Raw genomic sequence first — 22127 nt, forward strand, 5'->3', positions numbered from 1 at the left:
CATAGCTCTTACCACACTGATAACCTTCAAAGAGTTTCTATCTAGGGTGAGACCTTTTATGCCTTTTAAGATTACAGGAAGCTGCAAATGCCTTACCGCAGTCATTACATTCATACAGTTTCTCTCCAGTGTGTGTTCTTTTATGCACTTGAAGAGTACTGTGCAATACAAAAGCCTTACCACACTGCATACATTCATAGGGTTTCTCTCCAGTATGTGTTCTTTTATGGCTTTGAAGAATACTGTGAGCTGTAAAGGCCTTACCACACTGATTACATTCATAGGATTTTTCTCCAGTATGTGTTCTTCCATGGTATTTAAGAGCACCGTATCATGCAAAGGCCTTACCACACTGATTACATTCATAGGGTTTCTCTCCAGTATGTGTTCTTTTATGCAATTGAAGATGATTGAGACGTGCAAAGGCCTTACCACACTGATTACAATCATAGGGTTTCTCTCCAGTATGTGTTCTTTTATTGTTTTGAAGCGTACTGTGAGCTGCAAAGGTCTTACCACACTGATTACATTCATAGGGTTTCTCTCCAGTATGTGTTCTTTTATGGCTTTGAAGAATACTGTGAGCTGCAAAGGCCTTATCACACTGATTACATTAATAGGGTTTTTCTCCAGTATGTGTTCTTCCATGGTATTTAAGAGCACTGTACCATGCAAAGGCCTTATCACACTGATTACATTCATAGGGTTTCTCTCCAGTATGTGTTCTTTTATGCAAATGAAGATGACTGTGCTGGGCAAAGGCCTTACCACATTGATTACATTCATAGGGTTTCTCTCCAGTATGTGTTCTTTCATTCCATTTAAGGTGACTGTCATTTGTCAAGGATTTACCATGTTGAATATATACTAAACGTTTCTCTCCAGTTTGAATTCTTTCAATCCTGCAAGGATAATTGGCACATATAAAAGCTTTGCCACACTCAATACACTGTTGTGCCTACACATTTATATGAATTAATTTTATAATATGTTCCAATTATAAAAAGGAATCAGATACTAAGTTTTCATAACTGTATCTAAACTCATGTTTTGCTCTTTCATTAGGCAGTGTTTTGACACTTGGAAGATACCTCCAATGGCAAATTCCTTTCTTTTATGGCTTAACTTTTTACAGTCACTTTTTTCTATATGATATTTTACACATATGTGAAGAGAACTGGATAAACCCAGAGTTTTAACATTCGTAAATTCTCCTGTACTGTGAATCACATTGCATATGCTATGTGAACTAGGAAACCCAAAAGTATTTGCATAGTTGTAGCACTCATAGAGTTTTTTGCAGTGTGAGTTTGTTCATGTATTAACAATGATGGTTTAAAACCAATTACTTGTATACTTGATTAAAATTCAACAACTATACTCTACAAGGGACTACCAGTTATCTAATTGTTCTTAGAGAGTGGTATCCTACATCTCTCTATATCGCTATGCTCATACACTTGTATCAAGAATAACATATGGTATACATAGTAAAGAAGAATAACAAATAAAAGATTTTCACATTGAATTCTCAGGGTTTGACTTGCTGTTCCTCACAGACTTGTGGTATAGATGTCAAGTATTCTGTAGAACAACTGCCACTTGAATCAATTCTAACTGCTTCTCTCACTACACATAGCACAGTCACAAGAAGTATACGAGGAATACAAGATTTACTATGGGCTATTGGTTTAGTACAAAGTTTTGCAGATATACTTACCATCACTTCGATGTGTATACCTTTTGTATTATGAGTAGCAAGAAAAAAATTATTGGAAGATCTACAACAAAGCTCTCATGGTGTTATGCCTCAAAAGGTGATATCTTTTTAGCCATTGTTTTCTTGGCTTCTTTCTTAAAAGAATGTCATTTAAGGGGCTGCAGAGATGGCTCATCAGTTAAGAGCATTGTCTACTCTTCCAAAGGTCCTGAGTTTAATTCCCAGCAACCACATGGTGGCTCACAAACATCTAGAATGGGATCTGGTGCCCTCTTCTGGCCTTCAGACATACATGCAGAAAAAATATTGTATACATAAAAAATAAATAAATAAATAAATATTTTTTTTAAAAAAAGAATGTCATTCAAATGCAACTAACATATATGAAATATGGATTTGTAAGAATTTGATAACCATTACTGCACTTAAAACTGTGATTATTTATTTTGGTTTAGACTAGAACATTCAGGACACAAAATTTTCATCAGAGGCACATTGTTATCAGCTTGCACATGAAAATTACCTTTAATGTCTTCTAGAGAATAGACAATGCTCTTTAGTATTACAATCTTCCCAAATGCATCCTAAAATATAATGCCAGAAAATGTATGTTATATTATTGAAAACTGTGCAGTAGTTAAGGTGTTATCTTAAGGGACTCTTAGGACTATGACTTCTTTATTCAACTCATTATTTTTAAATCAAATTACAGAAGAACATCATTAACCAAGAAAAAGTTGTCCCCTTATTTTGAAGGAAATTTATATTTACCTATAGTAGCGAGGTTCCTGTAGGTCTCCAGCATTACATCTTTGTAGAGATTCTTCTGGGAAGGATCCAGCAAATCCCACTCTTCACGAGTGAAGTTAATATGCACATTATCATATGTCACTGCCTTTTAAAATATTTCATTCATGTGTATAATAGAAGCATGATGGTGACAACATTGTAAATGTATACTTCTTTCACAGTATAGTCTTAAAATTCTGGTATTCAACACTAATATTCCATGACACGGACAGTCACTTTTGAAGGAAATTGGAGAGTCACCTTTGTCCTTTCTGTATACTTTGAATGGGATATCACCTTACAAAAAAACCTGTGTGTTAATAAAGACAGCCAAGGAAACAGATCGACAGGACATAGTACATTGAGAAAATTGTATGACGAAATACTAATTATAAAATAGAAAAATACAGTGGACAAACTGTGTGTATTGACTCATGCCTTTAAGCATAGTACTCAGAAAGCACAGGTATGTATATTTGTCTCTGAGTTGAATGCCAGCTAAATCTACGAAATCATGTCCATGATGGGTGGAAGTATACATTAAGACCCTGTCTCCATAGCAAAGATCACTGAAACAAACAAATCAGATTGAAAGAATTCAGAGATGTTTACTGAAGCTCCTATGAAGAATTATGCATTCACTCCTGTTCTGTATTCATATTCCAGACAACTAATGTGTCCTATTTTAAGTACAATATGGAAAATATTTTATGAAAAGGTACTTCATGTTTAAAATAATTACAAAGGGACAAATGAAACATTAGCAATATAAATGTTGGGCATAACAAATTAACACAGTTCTGAAAATATGCCTGCTGAGCTCTTCCTGGTCTTAAAAAGAGGTGGGCACAATTGACAGTATTTACCTGGAGATCACAACTATTTATAATTCAAAGTTCAGGTATTTTGAGAAGCTTTGATCACTCCAATGATCAAGTACCCATATGGTGCATATCCACACAGACATATAAAATAGTCAAATTGAGTGAAAAATTAAAAGCATGCTAAACAAGCAGAAGGAAGTTCATGAACCTGCAATTCAATGACTCAGAATGCTCAGGCAGTATTAATGTCATGAATACATGGCATCCTGGGAATCAGAATGAAACCCTCTGTCAAATTTAAAATTCAAGATATGTGTGAAGCTGAGCACAGCAGCATGTGCTTGACATGTAAAAAGCCTACATTCCAGCCATCATCCAACAACATAAAAACAAATAAAGTCATGAGTGAAGTTTCCCTCCCTCTACTTTCAGGAATTTGGAGCTATACAGCAAAGGTTACTCAGACAACCAAAAAAACAATTAAAACTGCAGGCTACCAAACTCCTTAGCAGTGAACAGCAACTGTTTCTTCTATATTTTATGTGATTTACAGATCAAGCCTATAATGATGGTAAATGCATTTCAGTATGAGTGGGAAGTTGGCTGATTAATTCCAACCACAACATAGTAGACATAAAAGTCAGAAAATTAGTTAAGTATATTGAGACACATCATATACAATGAGGAATTTCTTCAAGAAAGGCCTTTCCTACTAAAGGTTCATAGGAAATTGAAAAACCACCAAGGAGAGAAAGATGACCTTTTGTGGGAGATTGTTCATTCAATGAACTGCAGACTTGGTCAAGAGAGTGAGCCAGAAGAGCAGACGAAAAGAGCAGGCCAAGACAGAAGGCAAAGACAGACTCAGTGGTGTTGCTATCTGAAACACAGAGTAGGCCGAGAACAGGTCTCAAAATCAAAAACAGCTACTTTAAGAATTAGGCCAAGAGGCAAAGACACTGCTGGCACCAATTGAAGCATGAGATGGGTAGGCACCAATGAAAGAATTAACCCAAGAACATAGAAAGCAACATGGTAACACCAGAACCTAGTGGTCATACAAGAGGAAGATTTGATCATCCTAACTCAGAAGAGGCAAAATAAAATGATTTCCAATGTAACTTTGTGAGAATGATGAGGAAATGAAAATTCCGTTGTAGAAATTGAGGAAAACACAAACAAAAAATTGGAAGACATCAATAAATCCCTCAAAGAAATCCAAGAAACCAAGAAAAAAATCAACCAGGTGAAGCAAACACCTTAACATTTGAAGACTGGGGCCAGGCAGTGGTGGAGCAGATGCCTTTAATCCCAGTACTTGGGAGGCAGAGGGAGGTGGATCTCTGTGAGGTTGAGTCCAGCCTGGTCTTCAAGAGCTAGTCCCAGAACAGGCTTCAGTGCTACAGAGAAACCCTGTCTCGAACCCCCCCACAAAAAAAAAGACTTGAAGACTGAAATAGAGGCAATAAAGAAAACACAAATGAAGGAAATTCTGTACATGGGAAAATTTGGGAAAACAATTGGGAACTACAGCAGGAAGTGTAACCAACAGAATACAAGAGATAGAAAAGAGAATCTCAGGTGCTGAAGATACTATACAGGAAACCAATCATTGGTCAAAGAAAACAATAACTCCAATAAATTCCTTACACAAAACATCCTGGAAATCTGTGACTCCATGAAAAATCCAAATCTAAGAATTATAGGGATAGAAAAAAGAGAAGAACACCAACTCAAAGGAACAGAAAATATATTCAACAAAAATTCATAGAATTAAACTTTTGCAACCCAAAGAAGGATATACCTATGAAGATACAAGAAACTTAAAGAACACCAGATAGACTGGACAAAAAAATCCTCCAACATATAATGATTAAAATGCAAATCATAGAGAATGAAGAAAGAATATTAAGAGCTGCAAAGGATAATGGTCAAGTATAATATAAAGGCAGACCTATCAGAATAAGACCTGAATTCTTCATGGAATCTATGAAAGCAAGAATGTCCTGGACAGATGTGCTGAAGACACTAAAAGAACACAAACTCTACTATACCCACAAAGCTTTTTTTTTTATTTTTTTTAATTGAAAAAAAAATTTCCGCCGCCTCCCAGCCTCCCATTTCCCTTCCCCTCCTCCCCCTCCCCTCTCCCTCCTCCCACTCCTCTCCTCCTCCCTCTCCAGTCCAAAGAGCAGTCAGGGTTCCCTGCCCTGTGGAAAGTCCAAGGTCCTCCCCCCTCCATCCAGGTCTAGGAAGGTGAACATCCAAACTGGCTAGGCTCCCACAAAGCCAGAACATGAAGTAGGATCAAACCCAGTGCCATTGTCCTTGGCTTCTCATGAGTCCTCATTGTCCACCATGTTCAGAGAGTCCGGTTTTATCCCATTCTTTTTCAGTCACAATCCAGCTGGTCTTGGTGAGCTCCCAATAGATCAGCTCCACTGTCTCAGTGGGTAGGTGCACCCATCACGGTCCTGACTTCCTTGCTCATGTTCTCCCTCCTTCTGCTCTTCATTGGGATCTTGCGAGCTCATTCTGGTGCCACAATAACTCAGACATCTAGAGACCCTTCACCAGCACAACTCAAAGAAGGAAAACACACAAAATCTACTACTAAAAAAGTGACCGGCATTAACAACCACTGGTCATTAATATCACTTAATTTCAGTGGACTCAACTCACCTATAAAGAGGCACAGGCTAAGAGATTGGATATGAAAACAGGATCCAACATTCTGCTGTTTACAAGAAACACACCTCAACCACAAAGACAGGCACCGACTCAGAGTAAAGGGCTGGGAAAAGGCTTATCAAGCAAATGGACCTAAGAAACAAGCAGGAGTGGCCATACTAATTTCCAACAAAGTTGACTTCGAATTTAAATCAATCAGAAGAGATGGAGAGGGACATTTTATACATATAACAGGAACAATTCATCAGGATGAAGTCTCAATCCTGAATATCTATGCCCCTAATATAAAAGCACCCATGTACGTAAAAGAAACATTACTAAAACCCAAGGCAGCCATCAAACCGCACACACTAATAGTAGGAGACTTCAACACTCCTCTCTCACCAATGGACAGGTCAGTCAGACAGAAACCTAACAGAGAAATAAGAGAATTAATGGAGGTAATGAATCAAATGGACTTAACAGACATCTATAGAACATTCCACCCAAATAGGAAAGAATATATCCACAAAGCTTTTAATGATCATCAATGGAGAAAACAAGATATTCCATGACAAAACCAGATTTAAACAATACTTATCCACACAAATCCAGTTACACAGAAAGTACTAGAGGGAGAACTCCAATGCAAGGAAGCTAACTGTAAACACAGGCAACAGATAACCTTACATCTGCAAACACCAAAGAAGGGAAACACATAAACACTATTACTGAAACATAACAGGAACTAGCAAAGACTGGTCATTTACATCTCTTACATCTCTTACTTTCAATAGACCCAATTTGCCTATAAAAAGGCACAAGCTTAGAGAATGGATACAAATGCAGGATCCATCCTTTTGCTTTAAAAATAAACAAACCTAAATCTCAAAGAAAAACATTGCCTACGAGTAAACTGTTAGGGAAAGTTTTTCAAATCATATGGACCTAAGCAGCAACCAATTATAGGTATCCTAATAGAGAACAAAAATCGACTCCAAATTAAAGACAATCAGAATAGATGAAGGACACTTTATACTCATAACAGGAATTAGCCATTAGGATGAAGTCTCAATCTATGCTTCAAACATAAGAACACCCACATATATAAAAGAAACATTACTAAAGCTTAAAATGCACACCAAATCCTACATATTATTAGTAGGAGACTTCAACAACCTACTCTTCCCAATAGACAGTTCAATTATACAGAAATTTAAGAGAAATAAGACAACTAACAGATGTCCTGACTTAAATGGACTCAACAGATATCTACAGAGCATTCCACCCACACACAAAATATACCTTCTTCTCAGCACCTCGTGGTATCTTCTCTAAATGGACCACAAACATAGTAACAAGGCAACACACAAAATAATTGGAAAAACCCCCTGTGTTTTATCAGATCACTATGTTTTAAAGTTACAATTTAACAACAACACTAACCAGAAAAAGCCTAAAAACCCATGGAAATTGAACAGTACTCTATTAAACTACCCCCGTGTCAAGGAGGAAATAAAGACATACTATAAAAAAGCTGTTCTCCACAAAACTAGAAAGGTTAAACACATCTAAACAGGGTTAGTCAGCAAAGTAAAATCAACCTAATGACAGCAGGCAACTTATCCATCAGTTTTGTTTTTTGTTTTTTTTTTTTTTTTGGTTTTTCGAGACAGGGTTTCTCTGTGGTTTTGGAGCCTATCCTGGAACTAGCTCTTGTAGACCAGGCTGGTCTCGAACTCACAGAGATCCGCCTGCCTCTGCCTTCCAAGTGCTGGGATTAAAGGCATGTGCCACCACCGCCCGGCTTATCCATCTGTTTTTGACCAACTTTGATGAGACATGATTTTGAAAATCAGTAGTTCCTGTCAACCACTATAATCCATCAATCTGTCATTGAAACATTCATTCAACAGTGTCAGTTTTTCTTTTACAATGGAGAAATTGTAGAAACTATGTGTTGTGTTTTCCTTTCCCTTTAAGGGACAAGCCACACCCACTCCCATTACCTCTGACCTGCCTGCGCCATCTTCCCTCTTCCCTTTTCTGTTTCTTCAGCCTGTACGTGTTTCCTCTGGCTCTTTCCCTCTTTCTCTCTTTCTCTTCTCTCTCTCTCTCTCTCTCTCTCTCTCTCTCTCTCTCTCTCTCTCTCTCTCGCCTCTCTCCCCCAATAAAATGCTTTATGCCTATCTCTGTGTTTACGTGTCTGTTACCTGCCACCACAGGCCGCAAGGTGCGTGCCCTCCCGTTGGTGGGAAACTGTCGGCCGCTTATCGCTGGCTCCGCCAGCCCGCCTCAGGGAACATTTTAAGAATAAGACTATGAACACTGTGGCTCCTGCCCCACTCACAAATCCAGGACAATTGGTGAAGTCAATGGTACCACTTCAGTTGCCACCACCATTGCAACCGCAGCTCATTCAACCACAATTGTAGACAGATCCTCTTGGTATTATATAAACAGAATATGATTGGAAATGGCCTGAAATTGGACAAAAGAAATTCTAGAAATGCACTTTTCAGGGTTTAGTAGTATATTTCATGTTTCATACAGGTAATCCACATTCAAAATGACAAGACATTCCCTCTTTGAACTATTTGGTATTCCCTGTTCACTTACACTGCAAACCTAAAAATGTGGTAAGCATGACTGGAGAGGCTTAGTTTTTATAAACAAATAATAGTTATAAAAATGCAAAGCTGCTGCTACCTGCAGCCTTATTGAATCAGTATATCATTTCTGTGGCAATTTCTGCAACAGTATATTGTGAATAAAATTGTTCTATAGAAATTAAATGATTTAGGGCTGGAGAGATGGCTCAGTGGTTAAGAGCACTGATTGCTCTTCCAGAGGTCCTGAGTTCAATTCCCAACAACCACATGGTGGCTCACAACCACCTATAATGAGATCTGGTGCCCTCTTCTGACCTACAGGCAGGATACTTGACTGACTGACTGACTGAATGAATGAATAAATAAATAAATAAATCTTTAGAAAAAAAGAAATTAAATGATTTAAAACTCATATATGAAATTTTCAATGCTTTATGGCTATTTTTTTTATTTGATGTGCTAATTTGGGAACTTAATTCACATTCAAGCAGTCTGTATAGATAACTAAAGCCCAGTTAAGTATTTTATAATTTCAGGCTGCTATGCCATGCTTCGGATGTTGTTTGATAGCATGAAATAACATACATGTAACATATTTCACATTTCTGCACCTTTATCTTCTTAAATCTGTGGATGATTTGATGAGGAGTTGTAGGCCCATATTTCTGTATGGTGTGGTTATCAGGCACAAAAGCCATAGGTTACATAGCTCTGCCAACATGCTGTCTCTGCCTAACAATAGCCAGGATGTGCTGCTCCTTCTCTTTTGTTATAAATGTAGATTGCCTGGGGAGAGGTGTTGGCTGAAGCTGATGACTTAAGGGTCAGGATGTTTGGGGCTACTTCCTTTGTAATTTGGAAGGTATCTTATAGAGATGCTAATTCAGGCCTACTTGACAGCTAGCATACACAGCAGACAGGTAGATGCAGACATAACAAAATGCCATTAACCTGGTTACATAGGAGACAGCCTAATGTATTTTCCCACTCAATTTATGTGGTGGTATATAAGCTGTTTGGATAATAAACGCAGAGAGATCGTCAGGAGAAAAGACCCTGAGATGCCTTTCCATGATGACCGTGTAAGTTGTGTCTGATTATTCCTTGTGGTTCCATAACAGTCTAATTAGGGAAAATAGTTATCTATGTTGGGGTACACATGGGCTCTAACAAGGAGTAAGTGAACCTGTTTTCTGTACTCACATACCAAGGACACACTTGTGGTTAAAATGAGTTGATAATGTGGTGTAAAGGATGGTTGTCACCAACTCATTTCTTTATGATCTCTAATGAAAAATACATTTTGTATACAGTTAATTCTTTAAACAGATGCATGTTCATAATATCTATAATGGTTGTGTAATCTTAATCTAATATATTTTAAATATTTTAATTTTTCCCTCATGGGAAATACATTTAGTACACTTTAGAAAAATGCTTTATGACATTTTCAGATAAGGTTATATAATTTTTATGCATGAACACGAAATTTGTTGTAGAAAATTCTTTAAATAAAACAATTAATCTAGGACTTCAATTTAATCTGTTCCTTGAATCTATTTTTATGTGGCCCTTGAGAATATAAGCCAAAAAATCCATTTCTAATGCAGCAATAAAAATAATTTGAGTACTGACAAACTTCTTGAAGTATTTATATATAAAATTGCAAACTTGCACTCATACTCTTTCTGTGATATGTTTCTTTCTTTCTTTTTTTTTTTTTTTTTTTTTTTTTGGTTTTTCGAGACAGGGTTTCTCTGTGGTTTTGGAGCCTGTTCTGGAACTAGCTCTTGTAGACCAGGCTGGACTTGAACTGGGACTTGAACTCACAGAGATTCACCTGCCTCTGCCTCCTGAGTGCTGGGATTAAAGGCGTGCGCCACCACCGCCCGGCTGTGATATGTTGTTTTATAGTCCAGAATGGCTTTTGCAAAATTTTGTAAACCAGTTTTCCCCTTTGATGTTGGTACCAGAGTTACTATAAAATGACTGCTCCTTTAGGGGTTAAATATTTTGTTAGTGGAGATACAACCAATACACTAAATTATGATAAAACTTTCTGACTGGATAATAGGTAAATATAGTTGGCTATATTCAAAATTATTTTAATATCCTAATTATATCATTTGTTTTACTGGGAAAAGGAAAATGGTTTGTTTTTACTCCTGGGTCATGTTTTGTGTAGTAAAGAAGAAATTCTTTAGTCAATATTGTAATCTTTGTATTTCAATGTTAAGATTTCCTTATTTGTATTATACTAAATCAATGATTTTGAGAAAAAAACAAATGAACAATTTTCTGAATAGGTATCACATGCCATAATTAAATCAAGACCAGTTGAATAATTTAGATCAACTTATAACCTGCAAGGAAAGAGAAGTCATTCCAACCAAAAAAAGTCCAAGGCCAGAGAGTGTCAGTGCAGAATTCCATCAGAACTAAGACATAATAGCAATACTCCTCAAAGGGTTCCACATAATAGAAACAGAAGGAACATTGCCAGACCCCTTTTATGGTGCCACAGTTACCCCTATACCAAAACCATGCAAAGCTTCAACCAAGAAAGAGAATTACAGACCCATCTCACTGATGAACATAGATGCAAAAATATTCAATAAAATACTAGGAAAGAAAATCCAAAAACACATCAAAAAATCATCTACCATGATGAAGTCAGCTTCATCTCAGAGATACAAGAATGGTTCAACATACAAAAATCTATTAAGAATCCTGCCCTGATTAAGTTCCTTTCCTGACATCCTTTAGTAGTGAACAACAATATGACAATATAAGCCAAATTAACCCTTTTCTTCCACTAGTACTCTTGATTGCTAAGGCTTCCCAGAATCTGTCATTGGCTAGGGCCACCCAGCTGAGACTCACAATATTAGCAGGTTCTCTGCTGGATGATCAGAGACCAAATGACTCAGACAGCACAATCCCTCAAGTTCTTCCCTCCCAGCCCAGCAGACAGGGGCCCTGTTTAAAAAGGTTGTATTTAGTATATATTATTCCACTAACCTAGAGCACATCCTGTTCCACATCCAAAATACAGGATCCTTTGTGTGCACATTCCATTGCACACTCACTTTGCAGTGCATCCATCCCATTACATCAGAAGTGGGAAATCCTGCAGACTAACACAGGTCACATTCATAAAGTAACTACTGTTACTGTGTAACTGTGGTTACTTTGTAACTGTTGTTAAAGAAAAACATACCATGAATTAGAAAAAAATCCAGGCATATTTGGGTTTGGAGGCAACAAGGACAATGTAAATATAATGTGGAATTCATCTCTAAAATTATTTTGAAAACTTGAAATAGACTTTATGGCCATGTGCTCCAGAGACTAGGGATTTGTGTTAGAGCACATTAAAGATTTCTCATGTATTTTCTCTAAAGCTGAACATCTTAATGCAGAAATATAACAGTCCTGTTAAGCAGGGTCACAACCTTTTACCCAGATTTTGTATTTTAGCTGAGCTACTGTAAATATAGCAATTAGGTTTAAAGATAAGGTCAGTTTCTTTCCCAGATTCTTGATTGCCTTGGTCTGTGGACTGCAAACAATGGTCAATCTGGACATTCATGAAACACCTACAATTGACTACCTGATTCCACAACACTAATTTCAGCTACTGTTGAAGGAAGAAAGCTTTCACCCTCAGTACAACTTCTCCCTTTTTGCCCTGTGTCTCCAGCAGCTTCAAAAGTGGTCAATGAGCTCAACTCTTGCACAGGTCCATTTTCTTCTAAGGCCCCATAAAAACTAGAAAGATTAGCAGACACTCAGTAACTACTCTACATTTCTTCTTCATTGACAAGTCAAGGCCAAGCCTATAAGAAGTTGCAGGACTGTTTTCCCAGCACTGGGCAGCAGAGGCAAGATTAGGTGTTCAAAATGATTCTCAATTATATAGCATGAGGCAAGCCTAAACTAGAGGAGACATTGTTCTACACAGAAATCAATAATTAACATCACTTGAGAGACATAAAATGCAACTATTAATAACTTTGAAACATTGGAGAACAGAAATAGAGACAAGTGCAGCAATACACTTAAAAAAACATCTGCAAATGACACCAATAAGAGATTTTAAAATGATAAAAATACTGCACTCTTGAGATTAAATAAAAATTTCTATATTGACTTTGAAACAGAGTAGGCCCTGCTATAGGAGAGGAGATGTCATTAACAAGAGATAGATTAATGGTTTCCACATTACATATGTCGGCTACTGAGATCTGTAACCTGACACATAAAGTTAGTCAATGACCTGTTTCTCAAATTGCTAAGCAGACATAACTGTGTCAAGCAAGATCAACCATATCTGCATAGAATTGTTGCCTAATTGCCTTTCCTGGAATTAGCTCTTGTAGACCAGGCTGGCCTTGAACTCACAGCCAACCTTTGCCTCCCTAGTGCTGGGATTAAAGGCCTGTGCCACCTCTGCCCAGACAGGAACTTTTTCAGTGGCTCCAATACTTGATTGCCTCCACTCTTTCCCCTTCAGTGTACACAATAAACTATTCCTCCTATTGTAGTCTGAGGACAGAGGGAATGCCCCATATGCAAATCCTTTCCCTGCAACTGCAATGCATAGTCAACTACATGACTCAAATGCATAATTTTAAAACTGTGAAGTGGTACAGTCTTTTTTTTAGGAATTTTGAAAGTGTAATATACAGGACAGCAAGGTCATTGCCCTGGACAACAGCAGACCTAGGGCACCTGAGTCAACATATGAGAACTTGTCTCAGAAACTATTTTTCTAACAGGATGGAAATGCAGCTGTTCTAGAACTAATATGCCTTTCCATTGAGAAATAACTTTACACACCTAGCAGATTAATAAAGAAAAACCTCTTTAATGATGGTAGACATCAATCTCTAGCTAACGCTCAAAGACGTGCCAGCTAGACAGATTCCACATTTGCTGTTGTCCTTAAGTGTCCTTTAGGTTTGGACTCTAGGTTACACTTTGAGCAATTGAAATAGAAACAGGCAACTTGCCAGGCTAGACCTTTAGGCAGATAGGAGAGTTACAGAGCAAAGATATTCTCAGAGTAATTTCTTCATTACACTGTTAACAGGTGATTCCTTCAGTGACAGGGTTCTGAGGTGAAGGTCACAGGGATGAGAAGGATAGGAAAACTAAAATGTAAAAAAGATAAAAAGCTAGGGTGGGGAGGTCTTGCAGATGCCTAGAAAGCTTCCTAGGAAAAATTGCATCTTTCTGGGCATTGGTGGCACACACCCTTGCTGGGCCAAGTGATCTCTGTCAGTTGAAGGATAGCCTCCTCTACCCAGAGAGTTCCAGAATAGTCCAGACACTCCTACAGAGAAACCTTGTCTTAAAAAAAAATTTTAAAAGGTGCCGGGCGGTGGTGGCGCCCGCCTTTAATCCCAGCACTTGGGAGGCAGAGGCAGGCGGATCTCTGGGAGTTCGAGTCCAGCCTGGTCTACAAGAGCTAGTTCCAGGGCACCAGCGTGCAGGCAGGCCCGGGTGGCGGAGGCACCGGCAGTCAGGCCCGGCAGGCAGGCCTAGGCGGCAGAAGCACCGGCGCACAGACAGTTCCGGGTGGCGGAGGCACCAGCAGGCAGGCCTAGGCGGCGGAAGCACCAGCGCGCAGGCAGGCCCAGGTGGCGGAGGCACCAGCACGCAGGCAAGTCCGGGCAGCAGAGGCACCAGCGTGCAGGCAGGCCCGGGTGGCGGAGGCACCGGCAGTCAGGCCCGGCAGGCAGGCCTAGGCGGCGGAAGCACCGGCGCACAGACAGTTCCGGGTGGCGGAGGCACCAGCAGGCAGGCCTAGGCGGCGGAAGCACCAGCGCGCAGGCAGGCCCAGGCGGCGGAGGCACCAGCACGCAGGCAAGTCCGGGCGGCAGAGGCACCAGCGTGCAGGCAGGCCCGGGTGGCGGAGGCACCGGCAGTCAGGCCCGGCAGGCAGGCCTAGGCGGCGGAAGCACCGGCGCACAGACAGTTCCGGGCGGCGGAGGCACCGGCAGGCAGGCCTGGGCGGCAGAGGCACTGGATGCAGGATAGTGCGGGCAAGAAACAGTGAAGCCTGCACTGAGAACAGATTGCCCCGCTACAATTAAATCAAACCCAATAGATAGCATCGGTAAGAGGAGATGGGCAGACGCCAAGGCAAGAATTCACCCAACAATCTGAAAAACAACATGAAAACACCAGAACCCAATGATCTTACAACACAAGGTCTTGAACACCCTATCACAGGAGAAGAGGAAAAAACTGACTTTTTGAAAGCAATAGAGTCCCTTAAACAACATGTAAAAAACGCCCTCATAGAAATGGATGAGAAGTATAACAAAAAGTTTGAAGAAATGAGTAAATACGTAAATGATACCCTGGGAAGCCAAGAAAAAACGATCAAACAGGTAATGGAAACAGTCCAAGAATTGAAAACTGAAATGGAAGCAAGGAAGAAAACACAAACTGAGGACCAGCTGGATATGGCAAATATAGGTCAACGAGCAGAGACTACAGAAACAAGCATAATCAATAGAATACAAGAGATAGAAGAAAGAATCTCAGATTCTGAAGACAACATAGAGAAAATAAACGGACTGATCAAAGAAAACACCAAAACCAACAAATTCTCATCAGAAAACATTCAGGAAATATGGGACACAATAAAAAGACCAAACCTAAGAATAATAGGGATAGAAGAAGGAGAAGAGGCACAGCTCAAAGGTCCAGAAAACATTTTTAATAAAATTATGGAAGAAAACTTCCCCAACATAAAGAAAGATATTCCTTTGAATATTCAAGAAGCATACAGAACACCAAACAGACTGGATCAAAAAAAAACATCCCCTCGCCATATAATAATCAAAACACAAAATATACAGATTAAAGAAAGAATATTAAGAGCTGCAAAGGAAAAAGGCCAAGTAACTTATAAAGGTAAACCGATCAGACTTACACCTGACTTCTCTATGGAAACCATGAAAGCCAGAAGGTCCTGGATAGAGGTACTACAGAAACTAAGAGACCATGGATGCAAACCCAAACTACTATACCCAGCCAAGCTATCGTTCACTATCAATGGAGAAAACAAGACATTCCAGGATAAGAACAAATTTAAACAATACGTTGCCACAAATCCAGCCCTACAGAAAGTAATAGAAGGAAAATCACAACCCAAGGAATCCAACATTGCCAACACTGCCTACAATAACCCAGGCAACTAGTGACCCTTCAACAGCACAACTCAAAGAAGGGAGACACACAAACTCTTCTACCAAAAGCAGTAAGAATAACCGGAGTTAACAACCACTGGTCATTAATATCACTTAATATTAATGGTCTCAATTCACCAATAAAAAGGCACAGGCTAAGAGATTGGATACGAAAACAGGATCCAACAGTCTGCTGTTTGCAAGAAACTCATCTCAACCACAAAGACAGGCATCTACTCAGAGTAAAGGGTTGGGAAAAGGTTTTTCAAGCAAATGGTCCTAAGAAAAAAGCAGGTGTGGCCATACTAATTTCTAACAAAACTGACTTCAAACTAAAATCAATCAGAAGAGATCGACAGGGACACTTTATACTCATAACAGGAACGATTCAGCAGGATGAAGTCTCAATCCTGAATATCTATGCCCCTAATATAAAAGCACCCACTTATGTAAAAGAAATATTGCTAAAACTCAAGGCAGACATCAAATCACACACACTAGTAGTAGGAGACTTCAACACACCTCTCTCACCAATGGACAGGTCAATCAGACAGAAAACTAATAGAGAATTAAGAGAATTGTTGGAGGTAATGAATCAAATGGACTTAACAGACATCTATAGAACACTCCACCCAAATAGGAAAGAATACACCTTCTTCTCTGCAGCTCATGGAACCTTCTCGAAAATTGACCACATACTTGGAAACAAAGGAAACCTCCACAGATACAAAAAAATATCAGTGTCCACCTGTGTCTTATTAGATCACCACGGATTAAAGTTAGAAGCCACCAACAAAGCTACCCCCAGAAAGCTGACAAACTCATGGAAACTGAACAGTCAACTACTGAACCACACCTGGGTCAAGGAAGAAATTAAGAAAGAAATTAAAGTCTTCCTTGAATTTAATGAAAACAAAGAAACAACATACTCAAACCTATGGGACACGATGAAAGCAGTGCTAAGAGGAAAGTTCATAGCACTAAGTGCCCACTTAAAGAAAACGGAGAAAGCATACATTGGGGACTTAACAGCACACCTGAAAGCTCTAGAAAAAAAAGAAGCAGACGCGCCCAGGAGGAGTAGAAGACTGGAAATAATCAAACTGAGGGCAGAAATCAACAAAATAGAAACACAGAAAACAGTCCAAAGAATCAATGAAACAAAAAGTTGGTTCTTGGAGAAAATCAACAAGATTGACAAACCCCTATCCAAACTAATTAAACGACAGAGAGAGAACACGCAAATAAATAAGATCAGAAATGAAAAGGGGGACATAACCACAGACACAGAGGAAATTCAGAGAATCATTAGATCTTACTACAAAAGCCTGTATGCCACAAAACTGGAAAATGCAAAAGAAATGGACACTTTTTTAGATAAGTACCATATACCAAACCTAAACCAAGACCAGGTGAACGATCTAAATAGACCTGTTAGTCGCGAAGAATTAGAAACAGTTATCAAAAATCTCCCTTCCAAAAAAAGCCCAGGGCCAGATGGTTTCAATGCAGAATTCTACCAGAACTTCCAAGAAGAGCTAATACCTATACTTCTTAATGTATTTCACAATATAGAAACAGAAGAGTCATTGCCAAATTCCTTTTATGAAGCTACAGTTACCCTGATACCAAAACCACACAAAGACCCAACCAAGAAAGAGAATTACAGGCCTATCTCACTCATGAACATCGACGCAAAAATTCTCAATAAAATACTGGCAAACCGAATCCAAGAACACATTAGAAAAGTTATCCATTATGATCAAGTAGGCTTCATTCCAGAGATGCAGGGCTGGTTCAACATACGCAAATCTATCAATGTAATCAACCATATAAATAAACTGAAAGAAAAAAACCATATGATCATTTCAGTAGATGCTGAAAAAGCATTCGACAAAATTCAACACTCCTTTATGATAAAGGTCTTGGAGAGATTAGGGATACAAGGGGCATACCTAAATATAATAAAAGCTATTTAGAGCAAGCCGACAGCTAACATTAAATTAAATGGAGAAAAACTCAAAGCCATCCCACTAAAATCAGGAACACGACAAGGATGTCCACTCTCTCCATACCTCTTCAATATAGTGCTTGAAGTTCTAGCAATAGCAATAAGACAACATAAGGGGATCAAGGGGATCCGTATTGGAAAGGAAGAAGTTAAGCTTTCATTATTTGCAGATGATATGATAGTATACATAACCGACCCCAAAAACTCTACCAAAGAACTCCTACAGCTGATAAACACCTTTGGTAATGTGGCAGGATACAAAATCAACTCCAAAAAATCAGTTGCCTTCCTATACACTAAGGATAAGGAAGCAGAGAGGGAAATCAGAGAAGCATCACCTTTCACGATAGCCACAAATAGCATAAAATACCTTGGGGTAACTCTGACCAAGGAAGTGAAAGATCTATTTGGCAAGAACTTTAAGTCTTTGAAGAAAGAAATTGAAGAGGACACCAGAAAATGGAAGGACCTCCCTTGCTCTTGGATTGGGAGGATCAACATAGTAAAAATGGCAATTCTACCAAAAGCAATCTATAGATTCAACGCAATCCCCATCAAAATCCCATCAAAATTCTTCACAGATCTGGAGAAGACAATAATCAACTTTATATGGAAAAACAAAAAACCCAGGATAGCCAAAACAATCTTATACAATAAAGGATTGTCTGGAGGCATTACCATCCCTGACTTCAAACTCTATTACAGAGCTACAGTACTGAAAACGGCTTGGTACTGGCATAAAAACAGAGAAGTCGACCAATGGAATAGAATAGAAGACCCTGACTTTAGCCCACAAACCTATGAACACCTGATTTTCGATAAAGGAGCTAAAAGTATACAATGGAAAAAAGAGAGCATCTTCAACAAATTGTGCTGGCAAAACTGGAAGTCAATCTGTAGAAGAATGAAAATAGATCCATATATATCACCATGCACAAAACTCAAGTCCAAATGGATTAAAGACCTCAATATCAATCCAAACACACTGAATCTGATAGAAGAGAAAGTGGGAAGTACTCTACAACACATGGGCACAGGAGAACACTTCCTACGTACAACCCCAGCAGCACAAACACTAAGGACATCATTGAATAAATGGGACCTCCTGAGACTGAGAAGCTTCTGTAAAGCAAAGGACACTGTCACTAAGACAGAAAGGCAACCCACTGACTGGGAGAAGATCTTCACCAACCCCGCAACTGACAAAGGTCTGATATCCAAAATATACAAAGAACTCAAGAAATTAGACCGTAAAAGGTTAATCAATCCAATTATAAAATGGGGCACTGAGCTGAACAGAGACTTTTCAACAGAAGAAGTTCAAATGGCCAAAAGTCACTTAAGATCATGCTCAACTTCCTTAGCAATCAGGGAAATGCAAATCAAGACAACATTAAGATACCATCTTACACCGGTCAGAATGGCTAAAATCAAAAACACCAATGATAACCTCTGCTGGAGAGGTTGTGGAGAAAGGGGCACTCTCATCCATTGCTGGTGGGAATGCAAACTTGTGCAACCACTTTGGAAAGCAGTGTGGCGGTTTCTCAGGAAAGTCGGGTTCAACCTACCTCTTGACCCAGCAATACCACTATTGGGAATATACCCAAGAGATGCCCAAACATACAACAAAAGTATATGCTCAACTATGTTCATAGCAGCATTGTTTGTAATTGCCAGAACCTGGAAACAACCTAGATGTCCTTCAATGGAAGAATGGATGAAGAAAGTATGGAATATATACATATTAGAGTACTACTCAGCAGTAAAAAACAATGACTTCTTGAATTTTGCATACAAATGGACGGAAATAGAAAACACTATCCTGAGTGAGGTAAGCCAGACCCAAAAAGAGGAACATGGGATGTACTCACTCATATTTGGTTTCTAGCCATAAATAAAGGACATTGAGACTATAAATCGTGACTCTAGAGAAGCTAAATAAGAAGGTGAACCCAAAGAAAAACATATAAGCATCCCCCTGAATATTAACCTTCATCAGGCGATGAAAGAAGACAGAGACAGAGACCAACATTGGAGCACTGGACTGAAGTCTCACGATCCAAAGGAGGAGCAGAAGGAGAGTGAGCACGAGCAAGGAACCCAGGACGGCGAGGGGTGCACCCACACACTGAGGCAATGGGGATGTTCTATCGGGAACTCACCAAGGCCAGCTGGCCGGGGACTGAAAAAGCATGGGACAAAACCGGTCTCGCTGAACATAATGGACAATGAGGACTACTGAGAACTGAAGAACAATGGCAATGGGTTCTTGATCCTATTGCACGTAATGGCTTTGTGGGAGCCCAGGTAGTTTGGATGCTCACCTTAATAGACCTGGATGGAGGTGGGTGGTCCTTGGACCTCCCACAGGGCAGAGAAACCTGCTTGCTCTTTGGGCTGAGGAGGAAGGAAGACTTGATTGGGGAAGGGGGAGGGAATGGGAGGTGGTGGCGGGGAAGAGGCAGAAATCTTTAATAATTAAATTAATTAATTAATAAAAAAAATCAGCAAGAAAAAAAAAAAAAAAAAAAAAAAGAGCTAGTTCCAGGACAGGAACCAAAAGCTACGGAGAAACCCTGTCTCGAAAATCAAAAAAAAAATTATAAGTACAAACCAGCACATGAATTTAGGAGGAGGCTATTCAAACAAATTTATACAATGGGAACACAGGGTATCTCAAGAACTTTACTATGAACAGAGTGGCCATGAGGCTGATAACTATAGCTCCATATGGTGGGAAGAGTTACATTGTTAGAATCTGAAGCAACCCCTCCACAAAGGCCTTGGCACCAGACCATTACCAGTTGCCCTAAGCATATTCTTGGTTTTAGAGAAGGAGCTGTTTTATTATCAGTAGATCAGATCCTTAGGGAAACTCACAAGGCTTATGCCCCGGGCTATTACTAGGTCTGCTAAGGTTGTTCCTCCTTCCTCAAGGGGACATAAAAGAAAAGCCTTGATTGATCAGGTTACTCCTCCACACAACAATGTTTTGCATTTCAATTATATGTCAGCTGGTGTCATATTGTCCATCTGGAAGAACTGTGCTTTTCTCAAATAGGAAACTGGAACTTTATACCACATCAGACCTTAAAATAGCTTAGGAACCTGTCATGCCTCATTTAAAAGCTTTTTGGAAGTTGTTTTTTGATATGGTGATGTGCCTTGTGTCTGGTTTTAAGTCAGTGGTGGCTACTTTGTAATTGTTTGGAGCCAAATATCTGGACAATCCAATTGAACAATGTGTACTCTAGCATCCTAATCTCTAATAGCCCTGATTAAAATACATTTAAATTTTGGGTGATTTAGAGGCAGTCCTCCCTCAGCTAATACTACTTTGGGAGACTGAACTATTTCCAAGGCATCATCCAATCCTTTATATCAGCAACTCAACTCTTCTATGTTGTAGCTTAGAAGTGCAGTGCTACCCAACAGGTGACATGCCTTGATACCGTCCACATAGTTAAACACAATTGGAGATTGTATGTAAAGGTTAAATGCAAAGTGCTCAATTTCAAGAAGATACTGGAGAAACTAGGCCTCTCTGAGTATGGCATATTGAAGTTGACAATAAAAATGTTTGTACACATAGCACCCTGTTCCCAATTCTCTAAGCAGATTAAGGACCCAGTGCAAAGTTATTCAGAAGCCTGTTGCTAAATATAGGAATTAACAAAGACCACATGTAACATTACAACACAGGGAATATGGCAGCAGTTTCCCACACCGATCCCAGGAGGATGCACCATGCTGTCTCCTGCACCTCACCCTCTGCCTGCTCCTCCCCATCTGGAGACAGCGGTGCTCACTATGTTGTTGTTTCCCAGCTCGCCAAAGCTCTCAGGTCATCAACTTCCAGCAGCAGCAATTTCACTGCAGCACATGAAACCACTGCGAACAGCTCCTCTGCAAAGCCAAGTCTGAAAGTGGCTGCCTGGAAGAGCCCTGCACTGCTTATGACTGGCAGGTCACCTGGAGGGCCTGATTGGCTGGTGCAGTCTGAGTGACAAGAACACTGTCCACAGGGCTGTAGTGTGCTTAAAGACTCTGCAGAGTGATTCCTGACCATTTCCCCCACCCCATTCAAAGATATTTTCTAGATAGGCCAAGGTAATCATTTCAATAGCACTTGTCCTAGGCTACAAAAGCAGATAAATGTCACAATCTTGCACTCCACAGGAATTTTTCCTTTTTCCTCCTGGACCCAGTGTGGCTAGCTGGCTTGCATTGTGCAATGTGCTTATCTAGGTGGGTGTAGTGATTTCCTGTCCCAGAGGGGAAAAAGATGTCCAG

General features: G+C 39.5%; 1 pseudogene; it reads right to left on the minus strand.

The window, feature by feature from the left end:
• Nucleotides 1-37: 37 nt before the first annotated feature.
• Nucleotides 38-21903, minus strand: LOC130866874 (zinc finger protein 120-like; annotated as a pseudogene).
• Nucleotides 21904-22127: the final 224 nt, after the last annotated feature.

This window comes from Chionomys nivalis, chromosome 26 (assembly GCF_950005125.1).
Source record: "Chionomys nivalis chromosome 26, mChiNiv1.1, whole genome shotgun sequence".
NCBI lineage: Eukaryota > Metazoa > Chordata > Mammalia > Rodentia > Cricetidae > Chionomys > Chionomys nivalis.